Source organism: Urocitellus parryii, chromosome 11 (assembly GCF_045843805.1).
Source record: "Urocitellus parryii isolate mUroPar1 chromosome 11, mUroPar1.hap1, whole genome shotgun sequence".
NCBI lineage: Eukaryota > Metazoa > Chordata > Mammalia > Rodentia > Sciuridae > Urocitellus > Urocitellus parryii.
In genome coordinates, this window is record NC_135541.1 from 67,350,404 (window position 1) to 67,364,989 (window position 14,586).

A 14,586-nucleotide genomic window follows, 5' to 3' on the forward strand; every position below is an offset into this window, starting at 1 on the left:
GGTAAGTGCTTTCTCTCTCTCTCTGGGCCTTAACTGTATCACCAGGTGCATGAGTTGGACTCTATAAAGATATTGAAGGTCTGTTCTGGTTCTACAGATTTTGTGGTTCTCATCTCTCTGCTTTTATCATTAAGAATTATAATGTCTGTATTTAAGGTATCTTTTCAGGGGAGTCAGTGACTTTCTCTCTTAGAGTCATCATCAAAAGGAACTTATAATTTCTATGTGAAACGTATACAACAAGGCAATAATGGGAACATGCAAAGTCCTCCACCTGTTCTTTCATTTCTCTTTATCTTGTTTAAGTCTTTCATTCAATCAACAAGTATTTACTAAGCATCTGCTTGTATCAAGTGCTGTTGTAGACACTGGAGAAACACCTGCAAATAAGGTAAGAGACACTCCTGCTCTTATGGAGCTTACATTTGAGCTTATGGGGACACAATAAACAACTCAATTAAAAAAAAAAAGGAACAAGATAATTTTAGTAGCAATACTGTCTATGAAGGCAAAATAACTTATTTGGAAATGTTTCTTTGGTCAGTGATCAGGGAAGGATTCTCTAAGTGACTTTCAGCTGAAACCTAAGCAATGTAAAGAGCTGACATGAGTGGTCCAGGTAGTAGGCCCAGCAAGTACAAAGGCCCTGAGACTGGAGCAATGTGATTATGTTTGGGGGGAAGACAAAGAAGGCCATGGTGACTGGGAATCACCATGAACAAAAGGAACATTATATGGGAGGAAGCTGGAAAGGACAGGAGCCAGATTTAGTAGGGTTTGGTAGGTGGGAAGCCATTTGAATTTTACTCTAAGTGCAAATTGGAGAAATTTTAGAAGTGTAATGGTGTGATCTGATTTGTGTGTGTTTTTAAAAGATCACTCCACTCTCCCAGTTGTCTGGGGGTTCTTATAGGAGGTTTCAGCACATCTTGATCTCATGGGGTAATGGCCCTAGACTGAGGGAGGTGTGTTGCCCGGAAGAGGAGGCAACAGCTAAGCCACAAGAATGAGAATTAGGCAGGTGAGGAGGAGGAGGAGGCCTGGCTTGTGCTTAAGGACGGCAGATACTGATTGGGAGTGGAGCACAGGAGCAAGGGTGGGAGAAATGAGACTGGAGAGAAGACAGGGGTCAGATCACAAAAAAAACCCCTGTAAACTGAGCTGAGGAGATTGGACTTAACCCTAAGGGTAATGGGTTTCTGTTGACACAATCAGATTTCTGCTTTAGCTGCTACGTGGATGATGATTCAAGTAGGCAAGACTGGAAGCAGAGAGACAAGCCAGCATCATGACAGCAATCAGGGAAGAGAAGACAGGGACTTGGAGCAGGGTGGGAGTGTGTGAATACAAAGATGTTGGTCTAGAGGGGATGAGGTTGTCAGCTGTGGTACCTGGAGACTCCTGGAGGTGAGGGTGTGAGGGAGAGCAGGGTCCTCAGGCGCAGACTTCTCCAGCTTTGAACTCCAGGCATGGAGAGGGGACCTGGGTCCTAAAATGAAGCCCCTCTTTGCATCCTTTGGTCTCATGTAAAGACTCCCAGACTGTATCGAGTATTACTGGACATCGAGGAAGGAGACATGATAAGAAAGTAGAGCTCTTTTGTGAAGGCGATAGCAATAATCTCAATAATTTTCAGGGCTTGTGTGTTTTAGTCAGTTTTTTTTTTTTTTTTTTTTTTTTTTTTTTTGCTGCTGTGACCAGCACAATTGTAGAGGAGAAAAGTTTATTTAGGGGCTCATGGTTTCAGAGGTCTTAGTCCATAGAAGGCCAGTTCCATTCTTCTGGGCTCAGGGTGAGGCAGAACATCATGGCAGAGGAGTGTGGCAGAGGGAAGCAGCTCACATGATGATCGGGAAGCAGAGAGAGACTCACTTGCCAGATACAAATATGTACCCCATAACCACGCCCCAATGCCCCATCTCCTCTAGCCGCACCCCACCTGCCTTGAGTTACCACTTGGTTAATCCCTATCAGGGGGGTTAATTCACTGATTGGATTAAGAGTTTCACAACTCAATCATTTCTCCTCTGAACCTCCTTGCGTTGTTGCACATGTGAACTTTTGGGGGACACCTCACATCCAAACCATAGCACTGTGTTTGGAAAGCAAGAATGTACTGTTAATTCTACCTAGCCTCTACTGATTTCCAGCTACTAAATCCAAACCTTTCCTGAGAATCGTCATCATGGTCCTGATGCAACAGTAACATGTAAAACCGGGACTATTCTATTGTCTTCAAAACTGAGTACCTGCTCTGTTCCCAGCCCCAGAGAGACAAAGAGGAGGACAGGCCCACAGAGACCTCTGTGAAAAGCTCTCTGCTGTGCAGTAGCCCTCCCCCTCCTCCCCATCCTCGTTCTCCTGTCCCCTCAAAGCCTCTTGTCGCTCTTCTTAATAGTTTCTGAAAAGTTAACAGAGTGAAAAAAACAAGGTTTAGGCACCCATCATAAAGAGCATATAAATACATATTTTGTAGCTTCAGCAACTTGGATTTGTTTCAATTTTCTTCAAGTGAGGGAAAAATAAACATCTAGAGCAAAACAGACAGACATTTCTCAGGCCAGCCTCCGTCCACTTTTGAGAAAAGTCCTTCCCATTCAGTCAGAATCACGTGCTGAGGGAACGGCCACTAAAGAACACTCTGGAGTAGACCCCTGGGACGTTTTTGGCTTAGGGTCCTCCTAAGATCTCAATCTCTCTCAATGCATGGCCAGACAAAACAAGAAACTATCTCAGCAGGACTTCTTTAGACTCTGATTAGTTGTAACCTGGTGGTCTGGCCTAGGGTTATATAAGCAAAACTCCTTTGAAACCCCAGCTCTGCCAGCCCATCTGGGGTGTTACTTAGTGTCTTTAAGCCTCAGTTCCCTCATCTGTAAAATGGGGCTAATCATGGTCCCTATCTCATGGGGGTTGTTAGGAGGATGGCAAAGCATTTAAAACCCACTTGAACAAAGAGGTTGTCCCCCAAAGTGGTCTCCCCAGTGAAGTGCTTCACCTTTTATAATTGAAAATGACTTTTGAGAAGACTAAGTAAGGAAAGGTATATGAAGTCAAGTGGCTAGCAGAAGAGTACAAAAGAGTAGCCCCCTGCTGTTCTCCAGCCCCATTTCTGGCCTGTCTCAGGACTGGGCACATGGTCAAGACATGTATGTACTGATCAGGAAAGCCTAATCAACTGCCAGGCTTCCTGGACCTCAGGTTTTATGTTCTTGCTTTGCAAGGAGAAGTGGTTCTGATTTCAGAACCGGTGAGGGGAGATGCAATTTTCCTTATTTACTAACATTTACTTGAACTGGAGTCTGGGACACCCAAAATATGTTATGAATCAGTCAGAGGATAACAAGATCCGCAGTACTGTACAGATTACTCACTAATTTGACATTTGGGGAATTTTTGCAAAATGTTAGGGAAAATTTGACAAGATGCAAATTGCTATATCCATAAAGTACATTTGACTCGGAGGATGGGTGGCTCTTCCCCCCTCTCCCCCCCAATGTGGTCACATCCATTCCCAGCACCAGCTGTTGCATCCTGACAGAGTGGCTTGTTTTATTTTTCTCTTCTGAAAGAGAATGTTGGAACTTTTGCTCTGAAAACATAATAACAAAAATTCATTGAGCACATACTGTGTGTCGGGTATCTCTTGTCATTTTTTGTCTCATGTAGTCTTCAGAATAACCTTATCTGCTCTGTTTTATTGCATTGCTATTGTTCCAGAGAAGAGTCTGGGCTTCAGAGGGGTTAAGCAACTTGCATAAGGACACACAGCTATGCAATTGCTAAGCTCAAATTTGAACCTGGATTCAAATCTCCAATATTTGTCCTCCAATTCAGCATGCTTCCTCCACACTAACATCGTAAGTTCTTATTGGTGGGGTAGAAGTAAAGAAAAGTTTCTTGGCAAACCCTTAGTTTTAAACAACTGGTCCTGAAAAAAATGTGTTCTACTCTGTTTTGTATTGAGACCAGAATTAGAAGATAATCTAGAGCTTTGAAGAGATTTCTCTTATCATGACATTGTTTTCAAAGTCAAGCAAGGAAGACTGTTAAGGGAATCAGAACTCCCTCCTGGGCCATCCTGGGCAGGGAGACTTGCCCTCCTGTCAGACAGTTCCCCCCAACTTCCTGTTGGCTACAGATGAACAAAGGGCTTTGGGTGTGAGGAAAATAGGATGCTCAAGAAACAGGAATAGGAATCTTGGGGGAAGGGGACCCCTTGTGTGGAAGAGGTTCCATGCAGAGGGCCCCTGGGGAGGTGCTATACACATCAAAAGAGCAAATAAACACCTCCCAGTTCCAAAGGCACACTCTTCAGTCATCATTTCAAATGAAAGGAAAAAATAATAGGGAATAAGAAACTCCTAGGATTTTTCATCTTTCCCTGCAACTGTTCTTTAATAACTTTGTAAGTATGTCGGACCTGCCCAAAGGAGTGGTCAGTTTCTCAATGTAAACAACCTGATTCTTTGTCCCAAACAGCCTTGTATTTTACTGAGTGCTTAATAAATGCTGGTCGAAATGAAGATTTTGCTGGAACAAATCCATCCTGTGGATTTTAATACTTGAAATATTGATAGTGACTAAGTTTCCTCCTTTTCTGTTTAGAAGCATTTAGAATAGTTTTTTTTAATTGATGCTATAAAAAATATAAATGTGTGTGTGTGTATATATATATATATATATATATATATATATATATATATTAGAGATGGATATATATATCCATCTCTAATATCTTGCGGGGGGGGGCAGACTAGAATAGATGTTTCCCATCTTTGTGACCACATAAATACCTTTTAATTGTCAAAAAATGTTCATGGGCCCCTCCATATGGTCATATATTCCTCTTAATCGCTATTAACTGGATAAAAAGCACCATGATAAAATGCTTCTGCATTAATTTTTATTTTATTCATTTCAACAGCATCTATAAACTGTAAAGAGAAGAGGAATGCAGTTTGTGGCCTCTTATTGGCCCCATTCACCAGCAGCACATGGCACTTGCATGGATTTGGGCCACAATCCTATGAACCAACAGGGGTGGGCAGAGGGTAGGCGTGGCTCCAGCTGGGAAGTCAGCCTGACCAGGGCGTTGGGGGTCTTGGTTTCTCTTCCCCAACTTTCTTTTCTATACAGTTGAAAGCCACAGCAATGTCAGCAGCTGTAACTCCATTAAAAATGCTAATTTCAGGGCTGGGGCTGGGGCTCAGTGGCAGAGGGCTTGCCTCGCACATGTGAGGCACTGGGTTCGATCCTCAGCACCACATAAAAATAAATAACAAAATAAAGATATTGTGTCCATGTATAACTAAAAAAAATATATTTTTTTTAAAAAATGCTAATTCCAAATGCAAACTGGTAGATGCTTGGGTTAATTTTTCTGGCACCTAATCACTCTAGAATTGATCCAAGTAAAACTGGACATCGCACACTGTCCACAAGGTCTAATGTCCTCCTCAGAGGTAAAGGACCAGCAAAGGCTAGTGAATCAGTGCCGCGTTGGTAATTGGGAGGCGTTGGTACGAAGTCTGGGTCTCTTTCTGATTGGCTGGTGGAGTGACTTCAGATCACTGGAGTGCTCCAAGTTCATCTGTAAAATGAGGTTGACTTAGATGATCTCTGAAGTCTCTCACAGGTTTTGTATCCCACAGATCCTTAGAGAGACCCTGAAGCACCCAAGTCATCTTGTTAGGTGCAAGGTGCCATGGAGCTTCTCACCATGCCAAGCCACTGTCTGCCAGGGACAAGCTCAGAAAGCCTATGCTCAAAACATTGCTTTGGGTATCTTGGGAGAGGAGACTTTCGTTTTTAGTGTCCTATTATTAACCTTTTTCCAAGCTCTGTTTTCCAAGTTTAGGTCGGCTCATCAGAGTTGAACATGGACTGTTTGGATTTTTGCCCAAGCTGTTCTCCGAGCCTGATAGCACATTCATTACTCCCTACCCATGGTTTCTGCTAAATGACCTCGTTAGTGCTCTAATTACATGTTGCTCTTCAGAAAGCTGGGGGTGGGGGTGGATGAGTTAAGGAAGGCTGAGTACTGAGATGGAGTACATTGTAAACACCCTGAATGACGCCTACCTTCCCTGGCCTGATTACCCAGGGGGAGTTGGAAGGGAGCTTTGTGCTCTCTCTCATCTTCCTCTGTAAATACACATGAAAAGATGATAGTAACAGACACCAAAAGTGTTGGTAGTAGTTGGTAATAGCTGGATGGTGATATTTTTGCAAAATAAATTATGTAGAACCAGAGAATAAAAACAAAACAGTAAAACCAACCAGAGATCAAAGAAATGAAGACAAGTGTTCTTTTGAGCACCTACTAGGTGCTCATGTAACTTTTTGTTGATCTTGTCCATAATAGGATGGGCTGGTTATTATGCTAGATTCACTGATGGAAGAGAGGGTTCCAGGAGGTTTAAGTATTTTCCAAGGTCACAAAGCAAGTATATGGCAGAGTTAAGAATTCAACTCAAGTTTGTATGACTCCAAATTCCCATACTCCATGTCATCTATTTATTCATTAACTCATTCAACAAATACACTCTGACCTCAATTCTATGGCAAAGTATAATCAGATAGCTTAGAAGTTTCTATACTACTATTCAAACTTAATTCTACAGGTTCCTCAGATGAATCTAAACTCAGTGATGCATTCTTCCATTATCATCTTTTTTTGTCCTTTCAGACTTTTCATTCTCCTTCTTTAGAGGTAAGACCACAGATCTGAGATTAGAAACCTGAAGGTATATTTAGAGATTCCCCTGATCAAAATGTTTATATTTCAGCTAGGGAAACTGAGGTTCAGTGACTTCTTAAAGTGGTCAACGAGAGCCTATTCTTTTCACTCTTTTTGCATTACAGGGATGCTAAGAGTGGAGTGAAGTTTAACTGGGGAGAGATGGAAAAATGGCCATGCACCATAAAGAACACGGGGGATTTCACAGGCTCTGTGGGAATGTTGACTTGTGCCGGGTGTGTGCAGTGTGAAGAGGGTCTGCACCCATCCCACTCTCAGGCGGATGAGCAGGGGCTCTGGCGTAAGCCTAATTACAAACCTCCAAGGATCACTTTTTAATCAAAGACAGCCTATCTTCCAAATGGGTATCTTAAGTACATCAGGGTTTTCATTGAGTCTTCCTTTTGGTGATGTAAAGGTGAACTAGTAGAGTCAGATCTATCACTTGTCCCAGTGGAATTCTCTCGGCCACACTTTCCTAAAAGTGGCAAAGGCAATATGTTGAGTGATGAGAGATGTCCACACTTCAGGCAAAATAAACGATGTGATAGTAATATTAATAGGATGCAACTTTATCCAAGTGATGAACTTTCTTAAAATAGAGGTTCTTACCCTTCTGATTACTAATTAGTATTTCAACATAGAAATTGGAATTATTCAAACCAAGCATCTTAGAAATGTGAGCATTGTTTTGTTTGACAGACTGTCAAGTCACATGTGCGGGCTTAATATATTAGTTTATCCTATAGCAATCAAGTTGTTATTGTAACTGCAAGAAAACTGGAAAAATAAGACTTCACAGTCTAATCAGTCATAGGAAAGAAACTAGGGGAAACACACACACACACAAACACACACACACACACACACACAAAAAAAAACAAGCCCAACTTTGAACTGTTGCCTAAATCTATAGTATGTTTGCTGAATTGGGGGTGTGAAACAGCAGGAAACCATTACTGCATGTGATCACAGTTTTAATGATTCTGCTGGAACATAATAAACCTATAATATGTATGCCTCAAAATAAATTATAGATCCCATAGTATAGGCAACTTCTTATTCAACATTTATCAATTTGGGAGAACTGCTCCCTTTTTCTGCAAATAAGTCATTAAGCTGCATGTTTCACCACAAAATAACTTTTGGAAGAATTATTCAAACCTTCTAAAGTACTTTACTCGCATTCCTCTTCTATTTTTAATAACCAAAAACATACACAGGAGATGCAAATATTCCTCTAGAAGTTTTGAATGACTGGACAAAGCAGTGTTAAAAATTCAACAGCACTAATTACTAGCTGAGCAGTATAAAAACCTCGGAATAAATGTCAGCCTACGAGATAAGCTCTTATCTTAATCTAATGACTCCACAGACTTAATTTGTCAGGCCAGCCTAGTTGATGAAAAACAGGTTTCTATTCTCCAGTGTTAGCAGGAACATCTTTCCAAATCTTTGAAGTTGGATAGTAATACCATCAGTGTCATCCTGTAAAAATCTTGTGACCAAGCCAATTTAATTCCTATTGTCCTGTTATACTAATTAAAGATGTTCCACCCCTGTTGGACAAATATCTAAAGTGAAGCCAGTGTATTTTTAGATGTGCTGTATTTTGAACTAATCACCCACAACTCCCCATGTTTCATTCTTTTTTCATAGGGCCAGGACATCAGGGACCATCTATCTTCATATGGGAAAGCCAAGATTTCCAGAGAAGCCCATTAATTCAGAGGAATCTGTTAATTGAGAGGCATGTAGCAGAATGGTTAAGGGCACACACTATGAGGCACAAAGACCTGGGAGAATTTTCACTCTGTCATTTATAAGCTTTGCAACCGTGGGTCAATTTTTGAGACCTTCTTAGCCTCCCCTTAATCATCTGCAACATGGCGGATAATCACAGAGATTGTGAGGGTGAAATGAAATAATTCATATTATGTACTTAAAGTGCCTAATCTTTTTGCAGGCACTCAGTTTTCATTTGTTCACCAACCCATGCATTCATGCATTCATTCATTCATGCAATCAACAAATATATACTGACTCCTAATACGTCCAAAGCACACACAAAGTGTGAAAAGGCCTTGGAAGAACCAAAAGGAAGGGCTCTTTGTGTTAGACTTTGAATAAACTTTCTGCTCAAGAAAGCCCACACTTAATCAGTTGATCTCACTATACCAGGGAAGAAATTTCCACATCATTACCATGACTTTCCACTGTGAACCCTACTGCAGGATTTCCAGTAAAATGGAGATGTAAATTTCCATCTCAAAGATCTAGAGTGCAGATGACATGAGATAATGTTTGGTGGACAGCCAAATGTTGGTGGCCTCTCAGTTCCTTGTCTCTCTGATCCTTGTAACCCAGGGACAAACATCTCTAGTGAGTTCTCTTCTGTCTTATGTCATCTGAGTCTCATCAGTCAATGTAATGTCCTTCCCAGCAGCCCCTGCTCCCCGAGTGCCCCCCCTGATGACTTGTGCTAAACTACAGTGATACTATGTTTTATTGAATGTCACTTGTTGATCTTTATTGTTTCTTTGATTTCTCATCTAGATGGAATGAGATGACACAGCTTCTTTTGGATCCCTTGAAATTCAAGCATATACTAAGGAGCTATCTACCGAGAGGCCGTTGTATATTGGGAGCCCCACTAAGGACTGGGACCCCACAATCTGTAAGATGTAGGGCCTACCCTTTAGGGACTTCTCAGGGGCTCCTAGAGTGCAGTGGGGACAGGTGGGGGTCAGGAAGAAGAGGGGCAGAAGACTAAGGCTCAACTTGGGGAAGGATTTCCAGAAGAGAGGACCCTTGGGCTTCACTCTGAAAGCTAAGTAGGAGTCAGTAGGGGAAAGTTGTTGGAAAAGGAAATTCCGGGTTGAGGAGTGAGCATGTGCAGGTGGAAGAAAGCAGTTCAGTAGAAGAGTGAGGGGCTGGGTGGCTAACTGCTGGGAGAGGAGGTAAAAAGATGAAGGGCTGTAAAGATCTTACATGCTGAGGAGGTAGAATTTTATTCTGAAAGCCATAGGACCCACTGATCAATTTTAAGTAGGCTTTAATTCTCCTTAATGTGCCCTGGGCTCAGGAATTGGTTTTGGGTCAGTGTTCTCCGCATCATTTCCATGACCTCTGATTACATTATCTTCCCCAACCTCTCAGCCAGTGGGGCCTCTCCACCTGTCTCCTGTCACCACTGTGGATACTCAGTCTTTTGGCTTCCTTTGCTCTAAGAGCTTTCATTCTATCTCACCCTGGAAAACCTTTTTCTTCTGGTTATACTCAGAACTACACACCTCCCTTGAGGCTCCAGCAGTTACATTCCTGTTCTTCGCCACTCTCTCTTACCTTTCTACTTTGACCCTTCCTTCCTTCCCACAAAGCTTCCTCCCACCCAGCCTCAGGGAGATTCCACTACTTGACCCTTTCTGGGCTTTATTTCCCATCCTAGATAGAGTCCTGTGGTGGATTCTCTCATCAGCCTTTTAAATACACCCGTCTCTTGCCAATCTTCAACTTCATCCATTTTCTTTACTGGCTGGAGAAAATGGAATGAATAACTATGGTTGTTAGTTCCACTTATCACTTAGGATATTCATTTTTTAAGTTAAATCCTCAGTATTGACACTCTAATAGACTGCCTTTTGCATTTCTAGAGACACACTATTTTAGGCTATTACTGTTTGTAGAAGATGGGTTTGGTGAGCCTACCTAATGTGTTCTGGGAGTTATACTCTGGGTAGCTCTATTCTTCAGCATATAACTATCCCCTGCTCCAGTCCTGATGTAAATATTTGAACAAAGGGTGGACACCAGAATTCAGTGAGTTAATCTGTAGACTGACCATTGACTAGTCATATTTTCTCTTGAAAATTCATTCCTGGATCATCTAAGAAGATTACCCTTTATTTGAGCTACTGTCAATGTCTATTACTTCTGACCCCAAACCTTTGATGACTCACCCCAGTCCTCAAGTGTCAACCCTACTCTTGCTTCCTCACTCTCTTTATTATATTTTGATACTTAAACAGAGTCTTTCTCCTGAATCCCTCAGTTTTCCTTTTTTTTTTCCAACCATATTTCTTGACAGTTCAACCTTGTCTCAGAAACTGTGACTTGGTTTCTTTCTTAAAATACAGTCAAAGTGTGTATTGATATTTTAAAACTCATTTCTGATACTTTATTTTGTGTTTTCTGTTTACCATGCTTTTCTCTTTCTTCTTTCTCACTATGTGTAGGTTTGATAGAGTTTTCTTTCTTTCTTTTTCTTCTCTAATTTGTTTGGAGCTTATACTTACTATTTTTATCTTTTTAATGATTTTTTAGAGTTTTAACATACATATTTGAATTTACATTTTTTTTCCTATCAAAGCTTAAAGTAATCTATATGTCTATCATTCTCTAGCTAGAAGCTTCCACTCTTATATGAATGACCATCCGTCAATCCTATATTAGATTTATCTAGTAGTAGAATTCCACCTGTTTCTTAAGACAGGAATTATTTGTACTATTATTCATAATCAGTGCTTATTTAGATTTGCTACCATGTCTTATAATTTTTCCCTTATACATTTGCTTCTTCCTTTGAGTTTTTTTTTCCCCCTTATTGAACACATAGGAGATTTTAGTCTGGTTTTGTTTTTAAGGGAGAAGCTTATGATCAATGATTTTCTCAAGCTAACCTGTTGAATGGTAGTTCATGTAGAATTCTAGACTCAACAATTTTTTCTTGGTGCTTTGAAAGTTACTCCACAAATTTCTTATAGCCATTGTTACTAATGAGAAGTCTGCTGTCAATATTATTATCATTTCCTTATAGGTTAGGTTTTCTCTCTCTGATTGTTTTGTTTCTCTTCTTAGCTACTCTATGATGTATCTGAGTATGGGTCTTTAAAATTTTGCCCTTTTTGGCATGGAATGGGCTTTCTCCTTTTCAGAACTCTTGACTCTTTCAGTTCTGGAAGGTTTCCAGTTGCTATCTCTCTACACTTCCTTTCCCCCTATCATTCTCTCAAAACTACTACCAGGTCCAAGTTGAAACTTTGTAATCATCTCTCCATGTCTCTAATTTTTTCTTCTTTTTATCCCCAGATTTTTATCTTTTTAATATAACTTTTTGGAATGATTTTTTTGGTTCTCTCTACCAGTTTAACTGTGCCTCGCCTTTTTAACTTATCTGGTTTTTTTTTCTTTATAAATATTTTAAATCTTTAAACTGTTTTTACTTTCTTATCTTGGTCTTATTTTATAGATGATCTTTCTTCTTTCATTTCTTTGAGAATTAAAAAAATATTTTAAAGTTCTTTTTATAGTGCTCCATTATCTCAACTTTCTTGGGCTTAATTTTTAGCTTTTTTGCTTTATTAATGCTTTCTCCTTGATTTGGGTTTTGAAAACAGACATTATGGTTTTGTTAGTGAATTCATCTTTTTATTTTCTTGGGTCTTGATGACCTCCTTATGGGAATGATTTCATGCTTGCTCTTGCCCAAGTTTTACAGACTGTGTCTTATCAACACTTACAGCTGTGCCTTGGGTCTGTCAGCCTACAGGTTTGATGCAATTCAAGGCCTTTCCTCTAAATTCAGGAGTCCTGCTGTATTATAGGAACTCATTGCATAACCCTATTGATGGGTAAGTTATTGACTTCATTTTGGCTGTAATTTTGGTCTGATGGATAGAGTTATACTTTGGCTACATTAATGGCTACACAACATTATCCTGACTTCTGATTTCACATGGGTGGTTTGTATTTGTGTTATGTATTATATATTCAGTTTTGGTTTTCTTTTAACTCCCTGGTTTCCCATCAATCTATCTCTTTTTAAATATTTGTTTTTTAGGGAGACTTTCTTATTTTGTGTTTGTATGCTTATGGAGTATATTTCTCTTTTTAATCATAATTTTTAAAACTTTTTATTTTGTAACTCTACTAATAGTGTATGATGAATTTTAATGTGTCTTTTTTATAATACATACTTTGTTCCTTAAAATTTATATTCACCATACTTATAAATTACTTTTTACTTTCTTATTTACAATGCCTTAACATTTTTATGTTTATGTTTTATTCTGTAATATAGCTGTTTTACTATTAATTTAAGTTTTATTTTTACAAAAGCAATTCAAGGGCATTATTTTAAAAGTAATGTAGTACTAAAAAGCCTGTAATGAACCAGAATGGTTTTCCTTCTCATCCTGAATCCTCTGCCCAAGAGATAACCACTTACAATTCTAGCTGCTTTTCTTGATGTTTAAATTCAGATTTCTAATAATAGCTAACATTACTTACTGTGCAGTAGTCACTGTTATAAGTGCTATTAACTCATTTAATCTAAATAGCATGCTTATTTCTTGACTGATAAGCTTTAGGAATATTTTATGGTAGAGTCATGTACTGTATAACAGCATTTTGATCAATGATGGACTGCATTTACCACGGTGGTTCCATAAGATTATAATAGAACTGAGCGGGTCCTCTCTCCTCTTGATATCACAGCCATTATAAAGTCATAGTGCAATGCTCTGCTGATGTGTTTGTAGTGATGCTGATGTAAATAGACCTACTGTGCTCCAGACATAGAAGAGCATAGCACATACAATTATGTCCAGTATATAATACTTAGTAATGACAAATGACTGTTATTGGTTTATATATTTCTTCCACTATAGTTTTCATTATAACTTTACAGAGTGTGCCATATAATTATTAAAAAATGTGTATTGTAAAACGGCATGGCATGTGATACTGGCAGAACCTCATATGTGTTTTTTACCTTGCATCTCTTTCTCTCTCTCTCTCTCTCTCTCTCTCTCTCTCTCTCTCTCTCTCTTTCTCTCTCTTTTTTTTTTTTGGTGTGGAATATTTAACCATTTTATTTTATAAGTAACCGATGAATAAAAGAAGAAAACCACAAACAAAATGAACAAATGGTAATATAAAAATTGCACATCAAATTGATAAAGTACAAGAAATGAAGTACCTTTAAAGTGAATGAAAGCCTTAAATTAAAATGTTAAAACAGAAAATTGTCTGAAAAAAATCAGTGATTTAAGTTTACATCACACACACACACACACACACACACACGCACGCACACAAAAAGGCAAATAGGTTTTGGAGAGAAAGGCATAAAGAAGAAATTATTAATCACAAATCATAATAATTTAGAGAAAAATTTAAACAACATAAACCTATAAAATATGTCCTTAAAAGTCTAATAAAAAGTAGAAACTTTAACAATACTAATCAAGAAAACCACAAACATTCAAACAAAATAGAGAAGGAACATTTCTAACTTGCTTAGTAAGTCCAAGATCATGTTTCCAAAGCCTTACCATCACTTTATATGAGGGGTTGTCTCTTGATTTGCATCAAGAGGCCATGTCAAGCGATTGACCTATGCCATCCATGTTTGTGTAAGTACACTCTGATGTTAGCACAAGGAAATAGCCTAATGATGTATTTCTTGGAACATATCCCCATCATTAAGGAATGCATGACTGTAGTTTTCCATAATAAATATGAATTTAACTCTTCCATTACTCTTATTTCCCCTTCTACCTATTTGTTTATATAAAACAATTTTAGTTTCTTTGTTATGCACATGCAGATACTGTTTGAGGATCAGCTAAATACAATATGATCTCGCTTTCTTCCTTGTATTGCCCCCTCTGTTTCTCCTAGAGCTAATAATTGCCTCATTTTCAATGCTTCCTTTCTATATACTTATGATTAATTTCCCAAATGTTCCAGTCTCTGTACTGTAATCCAATAAAAAAGTTTGTCCATTGACTCATATTGAGCAACTCTAGGCTTCTAGAGAAGTCCCAGACATTCTCCCTCCT